Source organism: Canis aureus, chromosome 8, assembly GCF_053574225.1.
Source record: "Canis aureus isolate CA01 chromosome 8, VMU_Caureus_v.1.0, whole genome shotgun sequence".
NCBI classification, from domain to species: domain Eukaryota; kingdom Metazoa; phylum Chordata; class Mammalia; order Carnivora; family Canidae; genus Canis; species Canis aureus.
Genome location: NC_135618.1, coordinates 25,175,022 through 25,187,241, shown reverse-complemented (window position 1 = coordinate 25,187,241; position 12,220 = coordinate 25,175,022). Strand labels below are relative to the sequence as shown.

Genomic DNA, 12,220 nt, shown 5'->3' with positions numbered 1-12,220 from the left:
TATAAACATTTCTCTGAGGCCAGATATGCAGATTTGGATGGTCTGATTCAACCCAGGGATAAAATTTTTCATATGATGTCTAGACTGTGATCTCTCAGGTAATACTTTATTAATGGATTCTTACTACCTCCACCGAATGAAATTAGGAAGCATACACTTTAGCTTCACTTATATACTCTGGCAAGAAAGTAGAGAACAAATATCTTGTTGCCAATTTGACAATCAGACTTAATGTCCTCTTACAAAATACAATCTAAGGTGGAAATAATATGTATCAGAATGCTAATAGAAGATATAAAGAAGAACCAAATGGAAAATTATGAAAGTTATGAAAACTAAAATGAAAATTGTAATAACTAAAATTTAAGACTCAGTTAATGGGCTCAGCAGCAGAGTGGAGAAAACAGAAGAAAGAATCGATGATGTGGAAGACAGAGCAATAGATCTTAACCAATCTGGACAACACAGAGAAAAAAGACTGGGGAAAAAAATGAGCAGAACTTCAGGGAACTCTGAGACTATAACAAAAGATCAAACAATCAGAGGAGAGGTCACAGAAGGAGGGGATGACAAAGAAATAATGTTTGAAAACTTCCTAATTTTTTGTAAAAGGGCAAAATCCTATAGATTTAAGAAACTGAATGAATCTTAAATATGATAGATCTAAATAAATCTTTACCAAAACACATCATAGTCAAACTTCTGAAAACTAAAGATAAAAAAAGACCTTGGAAACAAGAAAAAAAAAAACATTTCACCTAGAGGGAACAAACAATTCTAATGGAAATAGATTTCTCATCAGAAAGTGGAAAGTCCAGGAAGTGAAACAGTATTTTTCAATTGTTGAAGGAAAAGAACTATCAACTCAGAATCCTATATCCTTCAGGAATGAAGGAGAAATCAACACATTCTTGACTGAAGAAAAACTAGGAGAATTTATTGCCAGGAGACCATAGCTAAAAGAATGGCTAAAGGAAGTCCTTAAAAAGAAAGGAAATGTTAAAGGAAGTATTTGAGACATCAGGAAAGAAGGAAGAAAGAGCAAAGAGCAAAATAACCTCAAGGAAAATCTGAGGTTAATGTTTGTCTAGGCTTGAATATCACCTGAATTTACTTTCACAAACATGAAGAAATGTATGGACTGGAAGATACGAGTGGGTCATTAGTAGGCCCCAGAAAATATGCTTGTTCATTTCCAAATACATGATCTTGGGTAGGTCACACATGAGTAGGAAGATTATTGACTTTCTACCATGTGCTGGTTCTAACTACTGCTACAGACAGTATTTCCACACATACCCAAGAGTTAAAGTTTTATCATGCTTCACTTTACTGCACTTTATAGATTATTTTTTTTTTAACAAACTGAAGATTTGTAAAGGGCACTTGGGTGGTTCTGTTGGTTAAGCAGCAGCCTTTGGTTCAGGTGATGATTCTGGTGTCTTGGGATTGATCCCCTGCAACGGACTCCCTGCTCAGTGGTGAGTCTGCTTGTCCCTCTGTCCCTACCCCCACTCATGCATGCTCTTTTTTTCTCTCTCAAATAAATAAATACAATCTTAAAAAAAAAATTGAGGGTTTGTGGCAACCCTGCATCAGATAAGTCCAACTGGCACCGTTTTTTCCAATAGCATTTGCTTACCTTGTATCTTTGTATCACATTTTGATAAATCTTGCAGTATTTCCTAGTTGTAAAGTTATTATACATATATTATAATGGCAAACTATGATCAGTAATTATGACTCACTGAAAGCTCAGTTGATGGTTAGCACTTTTTTTGCAATAAAGTATTTTTTAATTAAAGCATGTACATTTTTTATACATAATGCTATTGCAAACCTATTAGACTATAATATAGTGTAAACACAACTTTTATATGCACTGACAAACCAAAAAATAATAATTTGATTAATGCATTATTTGCTTTATTGTGGTGGTCTGGAACCAAATCCACAATATCTTTGCGGTATGCCTGTACTTTGATTGCCATCACCTGAAGCTTGGAGGATGCAAGTAATGTAGTCAAAGTCACATGACTAGTGCTGGAGCCAGAACTCAGACATCAGGTTTCACAACTGAAAAGCCAGTGCTCTTCCAACTGCTCACGTTGCCTGTCCCCACTCCTAAAACTTCTAAGGTGAGAAAATCAGTAATAGGCAGGTCTTCCCCACCTACTCAAGCCTGACATAGTCAGGCTATAGCTTATTCCTTAGAGAAAGGATGCAAAGAAGAGAAGAAATGTGAAAAGATAGAAAAATAAATCACCACGTGTTTCGAGGAGAGGTGTACCATACATAGTACATGGTTGTGGACTATGTATGTGCATATATGTAAAATGCTATGTGTCCTCCCAAAAATGTGTGGTGAAATGATCATTCAAATTGTGATTTTCGCTTAGGCCCATCTTGGATCAAGAAGCAAGGAATTACTCAAAGCAGCTTAAGAATATATAGCCTGCTGTTTCCATGCATCAGGGGAACCTGGAATTAGAACTGTAAGAACCAATTGGGCAGTTCTCAAGAGAGATCTCTTCCATCTCTCTTTTATGGTCCATGTGATTTCTCCCTTGGAGGAATCCATAATTTTGTTCACTATTTCTCTCTCCATAGCGTACCTCTTGTTTCTGCCTCCTCTGAACTTCTGCCTGCCACACGGCACTTGAGCCCACTCTACATGGTAGCTCCAACTTTCACATGAAATATCTCAGTTTAATATCACTTAGCTCAGATCTCAAAAGAGGAAACTTGTTGCTCAATTATCTTTTCATGCCAGGCCCCATCTTAAAACACGGGTCACCAAGTGTATGAACTGTTTGGTATATAGCAGAAACACACATTTGTTGAAAGAATTTGTTAAATAAGTATGTTGGAGTTGTACTTTTTTTTTTCTAACTGGATTCTGAAAAGGAGATGAAAGGGTTAACATGGTCTATAAAGTGGTTGCCAAAGACTTTCTCTTCAGCTCCAGCTAGGGCCTGCAGATAGACTTTCCAGCCATGTAAAATACTGGTTCCCAGATGATTTTATAAAAATGCAAAGTTCTGAATGTAAGCTTCTTCTGGTAGAAGGTTACAGATTATGTATCAGTTCCACCATTAGCTTGAGTCAGAGTTTTATTTGGCCAGACATATTTTTAAACCAATGTTAGCTAAAGTCTGAACTGAATCTAAATCACTATTAAGATATACTTAGGATGGTTATGAGAGGGAAGATCCTTGAATTTAGAATTTTGGCTTTGTATTTGCATGGAGTGGAGAATGTGCAACATTTCTATGTCTCTCCTATTGTAACTGAATTAGACCCCATTCCGCTCCCTGGTCCTGGATTAATCTAACCTTTCATTTTTTATACTCCTGGGCTGCTGAATTAAATAAATTAAAGAAATCCAAGTAACTCTGCCAATTGGATTTATTTCAAATTCACAATGTTTAATGTCAGCTGGGCCTTGGGTGCTAGTCAGCATCTGTTTTTGTTTATCTTTTTTTTTAATCCCCATAGAATTCTCCCCAGTAGTTAGTTCATATCTTTTTCATACACTTCAAGGCCCTAAATCCTCCATCATCACCCTCTATCTCTCTGATGCCATTTGCTCCCTGGCTCTTATCACCCAATTCTGTCCCCTTCTCTGGTTCTGTAATATTTCTCTTGAAGAGCTCATCCACTTACATATCTTTGGGTGGAGTACTGTCAAAACTACCTTTTTAATGATTTGTACTCAGAAGTGAGGTACATACTGACGAGATGCATTTTTTACAAGATGTGATCAGACAAATGAAATGCATTTATGTATCAAGGTGATGGTGCTGAACACTGGGGTATAGAAGGAGAAGTAATGGGTACAGAAATAGTGACATAAATATTTTGATTCTGATCTTTATATGCATACATAGACTACTGAGGTAGGTGAGTTCACTACTGGAATAAGGATTTTGTCAGTAATTTCAAATTCAGGTTTAAATGAATTCAACAGCTATGACCTTCTATGTGACTTTAGAAAAAGTACTGACATTTCAAAATGGAAAGCTAAAGTTTTTTCATAAGTTGGGGAAGTATGATAGAACATGCCTTTCTTGTTAAGCATCATGTATCACAAAGAATCATTTGTACATTTGTTCATTCAATAATTATTTATTGAGAACCTACTACATTCCTATTCCTATTCTAGGAATTTTGGAATTCTTCTGTGAATAGAACAGGGAAAAGTCCATTATCTTTGGGACTTACATTTTAGTGAGGGAAGAGACATAATGTATAATAAATATGAACTGTAAGTATATTATATGGTATGTAAGATGTTAAGTGCTATGGGAAAAAAGGCCTTATTATAAAGCATTTGTATGAATAATTAGAGTTGGTGAATCCAGGAAATTTTTATTGAAGGGAAATACTTATGTTCTAGCACCATTGCTTAAATTTTTAGTTGAGAGTTAACTGAAATATAAAAATTACAAAATAATTGTAGATCACCTTGAAGTTTATAAACAAATGTCTCTTGTTGCCTTTTAATAGGTAACTTTTGACGTCTTCTTACCATTTCTAGTAATGTATCATTTTTCAGTGGCACTGTTTATTTCTATTATCTTATTCTGTAACCTGCTTTGACAAGGATGTTAACATTTCAATGGTGAAACATCCAAAAACTCTACCTTCAGTGAATGTTGAATATAAAAACTAAGGAATTAGCTAGAGAGTAATTTGGGTTCCAGATCATTTCCCTAGTACATCTTCGGAGTGAAAATGACTTTTACAACAGAACCAGATACAATACTGTGGCCAAGAAATATGGTTCAAAACCGATTATGGGTTTGTGTTCTTGGGTAACTGCTCTTATAACTTTGTCAGTCAGCTAAATTGACTTCTAATTTATTTATGCAAACTCCAGTGTGTTTGAAATGTGATTTTTCTTCTTACTTGATAGGCTTTCATTAGTTAGAATATGCAAGTTAAAGCTCTAAAAATGACAGATCAAAATTATTAGTAAATTTCAAATACTGAAATTTATAAATACTTCCTTGTTAAATTATGTTCTCAAACTCTTCATGAAGTCTTGAGGCCTTAAAATATTTTTTTGGGAGGTTACTCTGAAAAATAGAAGTTTGCTTCTGGCTTCCAATTAGTTATTCATGAAGAGGATAGTAAATAAATAATGTGCATAATAGTCCTTTAACATAGTTTGAAGAGAGGACTTTAATAAATTAAATCTGAGTATTTTTCTTATTTTTTTACTTTAAGTTTTAGTTTTTTACTCCCAGACCTAGCCTTCCCAATGAGCCCAAATCCCTTTCTTCTGATTTAAGTAATAGTGTGCAGTTTCTGTTAATAAAAAACTATTTAGAGATTTCTGTTGCAAACAAAACCCAGACTGAGTCCATTGCTTTTAGTGATAGGTTTCATCACAAAATGTTCAATCTCCTTTATTGTATATAGATAGAGAATATAAGTACTATACTGCCTTTTTTTTTCACTGAATGACTCTGAGTTTCTATAGTTTAATTTAATGATATTGCCTTTACAATTTAATCTCTTAAGGACTTTGATTCAGGACATTGGAAATTACAGGAAGCCATCAGTTCATTCATGTACAATTATGACCTGTGCCTTCATTGAGATTGTATGCGTGGGTTTTTTTTTTTTTTATTCCATTTCTTTTGTTAGGATTTGTCACTGAAGTTAATAGAAAACCCTGAAATTCAACAGGAAAAGGGAGCATAGTGGGCATTTACTGTGAAGAGCCATAGTCGCATGATGGACGCTCACTAAACGAAGATAACCAAATCAATCCTTAACAATAATCAAAGCTGTTCTAATGGAGCTAGTTGAAGTTAAATGGAATTTTTTAATGTGATCAGGAGATGTATTATTTTATTAAAACTAAGGAAAAAGAAGTAATTGAAGCAGACGATGACACTGTTTCCACATGAGTGCATATGCATTACCGACATTGTCTTGTGGTCGTAACACACAGGAAGACCTTAGTTCTTCAACTCTATTGACAGGGATCTTGAGGTGATAAAAATTTTGTACACTATATTCTAAATTTTTATTGGGTAGGTGGGAAAGAGTTATTCAATGATTTCTTATTTTTTCTTCCATCTTCATTCACTTTAAAGTCAGGCTATGATATATGAAAAAAGAATAGTTGATACCATTCAAAGTATTTTTTAAATGGCATCAGAACCGTTTCACAGAGTTAGTTAAAATAGACATATTTTTCTTTCCACTCTGCAGTTTTTTATTTCCTAGATTTAATGAGTATTTCGTTTACAATTTTAAGAACAATATGCAAGCAGGTATTGAAAAAAATAGAAACTGTATTGTCAGAGCAATATATAAGAAAAAATATGCTTTTAGTATCCATTCAATGAAATTCCAATTACCATGTCAATTATTACATTATTTTAAATTACCTTAATGGATGGTTACTTTTAACAGAAAAGATTTTAATTTTTGAAAAGCATCGTGATTCCCATGCAACAACGTTGTTTATAAGCAAACAGAGGAAATTAAATGGAAATCTGTTAGGCCTTCAATGATTGTCCACTCTCCACTTGATAGAAAGATTAACATCTAAATTCAAAGAAATTAATTGAAATTACATCTAATCTTTTTAGAAGACAGTTTTAACATAAGAAAAAGTAACAGTATCATGCAATAACTGCAATAACTGTTTTTTTTGTGTGCGAAAATAACCATGAATTAGTGAAAATGTTTACAGATACAGCTATATGAAATTTTTGATCTTGTATAAACTTCTTTGGCTAAAGATTTTTTTTTCTAACTCTGACTAGATCTTTTATGTTGTCTGCTCTTTTATGCATTGCATGTAGAGATATGGTAAACCACTAGTTACATTTCTTGGTATAAAATCTTCAATTCCTGACCACAGTTTTAAACAATTTATTCTTTTATTCATTTTTTAAACAGATTTTATTTTGTGTGTGTGTGAGAGAGAGAGAGCCCGCACACATGTGCAGGAGTAGGGGGCAGAGAACAGAGAAGGGCAGAGGGAAAAGCAGACTCCCTGCTAAGCAGGGAGTCCAATATGGGACTTGATCCCAGGACCCTGAGATCATGACCTGAACCCAAGGCAACCATTTAACCGAATGAGCCACCCAGCCGCCCTCAGTTTTTTTTTTTAAATCCCATTTGTTTAGATATTCTTATGTTACACATTATTTTCCAAAAATTATGTTTTCTTTGTTGCTTTTCTCTCAACCTTTCAAGTTTATCAATATCATTTGAAATGAGTTCTGATTGGATGTAACTGATTTTTTTAATAACCATCCCATAACTATCTATCCAAATGACTGTGAGAAATAGTCACTTTGGGAGCAACATATTTTGAATATCATCAGAAACTACTCCTCATACTTTGAGAGTGGATTTGATTTCCTATAAACAAAGCTAGAGAGTTGACTACTGAACTGAATTAGACATATGAAGTGTCTCTTTTATCTGGCAGTTCATAAACTGACTTTAATAAACAGCTCAAAAAATAGGTGTTACAAAATTCTTCTGAACAATGCCAACCAAAGTGATTATTTAGAAAAGGCCACATTCATTTGGATATGTATAATTGTGTATTTGTCTTAAAGTCTACCTCAATATTTTATGGGCTCTAATACTAAGTTAGGGTTCAGAATTCAGACTGTATAAATATTTAGAAAGATTTGTGCCATAACCATTTTATGGTAAAGAATATTAATGATCTGATGAATATTACCTTCTGTTTTTAAAAAAGTCTTTTCCAATTATTAATTCATTTGGCTCTTACAGAGCTATAGCAATATCAGTAAGCATTTTTAACCCCACTTTACAGATTTGCAAATTGGCAATGTACTAGAGTTTATTTTGTCAACTGGCTAACCCAGTAGGATTAGAAACCATGTTTCCTGATTTCTGCTCCATGATATGTGTCTGCATCCCCTACAATCTGTGTTACTGTGCTTAAGAAATGGGCTAACAAAATGGAAGAGAACTTCATCATAAACATGTGAATGCTCTCTCTGTTCTAGACTTATTAATGGGTGATTCATTCTCAATTCTTATACTACAACTGTGCAGAGTTTATCCCAATCTTATCGTTTTATAGGTGAACTCCTTGGTCTTTATTAAATAATTTTTTCATTGTAATAAGTGTACTCTTTAATCCCCATCACCTATTTCACTCAACCCCCCCCCCCAGCTCCCTCTCCTCTGATAACCTTAAGTTTGTTCTCTTTAGTTAAAAGTCTGTTTCTCGGTCTGTCTTTCTTTTTTCTCTGTGATCATTTGTTTCTTAAGTTCCTTATATATGAGTGGCAGTATATAGTATTTGTCTTTCTCTTATTAACATTTCACTTAACATTATACTCTCTAGTTTTATCCATGTTGTTGCAAATGGCAAGATTTCATTCTCTTTATGACCGGTAATACTGAATTGTGTGTGTGTGTGTGTGTGTGTGTGTGTGTATCTCACATCTTCTTAATCCATTCATCTATTAGTAGATATTTGTGCTGCTTCCATAGTTTGATTATGGTAAATAATGCAGCAATAAACACAGGACATGGGGGTGCATGTATCCTTTTGAAATAGTGTGTTTGTATCTTGCAGTAAATATCCAGTAGTGTGATTACTGAATCATTGGGTATTCCATTTTTAATTTTTTGAGGAACCTTTGTACTGTTTTCCACAGAGGCTGCACCAGTTTGCATTCTCACCAACAGTGTAGGAGGATTCTTTTTTTTTTTTTTATATCCTCGCTGATAAACTTGTTTCTTGTATTTTTTATTATAGCCATTCTGACAGCAATGAGGTGACATCTCATTGTAGTTTAAATTCTTACTTTAATCCGAGATAATTAACATAAAGTGTTATGTTAGTTTCAGGTGTAAAATATAGTGATTTAACAATTCCATACTCTCATTGTAGTTTTCATTTGCATTTCCCCAATGATAAGTGATGTTGAGCATCTTTTCATGGTCTGTTGGCCATCTGTAGGTCTTCTTTGGAGGTTCATGTCTTCTGCCCTTTTTTAGGTGGGTTATGTGTTTTTTTGGATTTTGAGTTGTATTAGTTCTTTATGTATTTGGAATACTAATCCTTCATTGGCTATGTCATTTGCAGATATCTTCTCCCATTCAGTAGGTTGTCATTTAGTTTTATTGATTTTTTTCTTCATTGTGCAGAAAGTTTTTATTTTGATGTAGTCCCAATAGTTTATTTTTGCTTTCATTTCCCTTGCCTCGGAGGAGACATATCTAGAAAACAGTTACTATGGCCAACGTCAGAGAAATTACTGCCAACACTCGGTTCAAGGATTTTTTTTTTTTTTTTTATAGTTTCAGGTCCCACAGTTATTCTTTGCTAAATAAGTTACCTTGGACTTCTTCAGTTTGCAACGTTACTTTGAATTCTGATAAATTTCCACATGCTGAGCAAAGGACATTCTGAGCTTTCTAAAAACTGGCAATCCAGGTGCTTCTGGGTTCTGTTTTGGGGAAATCTAGAAATCCAAATTCTTAAGTAACATTGAATATGGAAGCAGAGTAACTTACAAAGCAGATTCAGGACAAGCAAAGAATACATACATGACTGGTGCAATACAAGATGATAAAGCTGATTAATGATAAATATGTGATCCTATCCTAGGATGTAGAAACTTAATTATACCTCTAACATGGAGGTGACATGGGAAAGAGAAGATTTTGTGGAAAAGCTTAACAATAAGGTCAACACAAACAGCTTATTGATATAGCTTCCCCCCGAAAAGCTGATATGATGTTAGTTGCATCTGAAATATGACTTCTAGAAAAAGAGAAGTAATGTCCCCACTGAACTCTCATCAGATGACATCTCTGTTTATCATATAGTATGTCCCCACAATGCCAGGCATGGTTCTAGCCATGAGAAAACAAAGATGTTCCCAGACAACTGACAGTGCCTTCAGCAACCTTACAGTCTATAACCTCCCTCAGTGGAGTGATAAGATAATTGAGTCCAGACTCAAATGAGTAAAAAAAAAAATATCCAGCTATGCAGAAGTCTGGGAGAACAGTGTCTTCCTGCCAAAAGGAAGAGCAAGGGCAAAAATACAAAGTCTGTAGAGTTCGAGAGTGAGAACAGTCTTGCCCTGTTTCAGGACCGGCAGGGGGCACAGCAGATGTAAAGATGATAGGAGGTAAAGGTACATAGGCAGAGTTGGATCTTATAGGGCACTGTAGGCCATAATATTTAGATGTTATTTTATGTTTAATGGAAAACTATTGAAGAGTGACAGTCTTTACGTTTCCACAGGCTGACTCCACACCCCTTTTCTCTTTATCTCCTCAGATCCAGGAGCAAATAAATGCCCAGTGGGCCCTTTCTACTTTGTACTTCCATGGCATTTTGTTCGCTTTTTAATTAATGGTTTTTATCCTCCCAAGATTTCAATTCCCTCTTCTTCTAAGGATACCGGCAGCCTCCTTCATCCTTGGCTAGTTGCCTTGCAGATAATTTTTTGATTATTCCCAAGGATAATGGCCCCCCAAATGTGACTATCAACACAAGCTGATCACTTCTAGAGGAAACATATCTCTGAGTTCATGTTTTGTTAATCATCAACAACACTAAAAAGACTATTAAATATTAATTCAAAAATCAGACTAACACAAATCCCTTTCCAGAATCACTTAGTTTTATCATGTGTTTCATGTGTATATATAAATTTTTCCCCCAAAGATTCAGATTAGAATAGATTGTTTATGTCATTCTGTTTTCTCTTGCAAGAAAAGAATGAAAATACAGACCATGAAAGACATTTTACAGTTGATTCCTCATAAATGCCTACCTCCCTAAGAGTTTCTAATCATGGCTTTCCATTTTTTATACAACTATTTTGCTTTGTAGGTACTGTCCTGATTTTTTATCACTTAGTTACATTTTTGAAATGACACTGAATTATTAGCTTATTATAATAATGATGTTCCTGGGGTTATGGCCATTCTTCTTTTTTTAAAAGATTTAAAAATTTATATATTTGATAGAGAGAGAGAGAGAGCAAGAGAGTGCACAAGCAGGAAGAGCCCGATGCAGGGCTCCATCCCAGGACCCAAGACAGATCAGGACCCAAGATCAGGACCCAAGACAGACACTTAACCGACTGAGCCACCCAAGCGCCGTTGGCCACTCTTCTTTTTAAATGACTTCTCTCTGCCTTATCCCTATTTTAATGGGAACAAAACAGAGTTAGTATTTTTTTTCAGGCTATTTTAAAACTGATTCCTTTGATTTTTGAGCACATTTTTATGTTTGGGAGCAGCAGTTTCTTTTTGCAATGATAACAAACCAAACTTTAGGAACTTTTATCCTCCTGATACCTACAGAAGTGTACAAGTTACATGTAAGTCTTATAGTAAGCCTCATGCTTGGTCACCAACCCCCACAATATATGCACAGCAAACTAGACTCCCTGGAGTTATTTTCTTTGGAAAAGATCAAGTCATCATTTTAGTTGTGGTGCATTCTGATCTTATTCCAGTTTTCCTTTTTTTTTTTTTCTTTTTCTTTTTTTATTTCCTGTTGAGACACTCCTGATTTTCTTCCTAACCCATTTCTAATGGAGCAGATTTTGTCCATTCACGGATTAGAAAAATGTGAAGATTCATTTATTGACTATCTGGTCTTGATGTGGGATGTGTGTAAGGCTGCGTTGATGGAATAGAAAAGAGAAGGGAGGAAGGCCCTGCCGACAGTTGCTGCACCACAATGCCTGGGGCTCTGAGCCACAACTAGAACTGAGCTTGAGAACAACTTTAGAAAGATTGGTGGTGTGTCTTCTTCCCGAGGTTCTGCCTTCCACCTCCGTATCACAGGTTTGGTTTTGTTTATCTGGCAAACTGATGTTCTCAACTTCTCCGTGCTTAATGCATTTATTTAGTAAACCTTGTTGTTGGTTCCTAGCATTTGTCAAAAACCTCAGTTCACTATAGTTGAATATTCTTAGCAGTACCGTGTGCCATTGTTATGTATCCAGATTTGGTTGTATTGTCATGGATAGTGTGATAGTTAAGAAGTTCCACCGTCCTTTGTTCAACTGCCAGCCCCACCATTTAATGGCTGGAGAAACTTGAGCTAATTATTTAACTTGCGTAAACTTTTGTGTATTCACCTATAAAATGGGACTTATATAGTACCTATCCCACTGAGTTGTTATAAGAAAGAAGCGATATTTAATATGTTAAAGAGAATATCACGAAT

The 12,220-nt window shown here is 34.9% G+C and overlaps 1 protein-coding gene across 3 annotated transcripts in view; it reads left to right on the top strand.

The window, feature by feature from the left end:
• Positions 1-12,220, top strand: part of DPYD (dihydropyrimidine dehydrogenase) — a 798,341-nt gene that overhangs the window by 652,778 nt on the left and 133,343 nt on the right. The window lies entirely within an intron of this gene.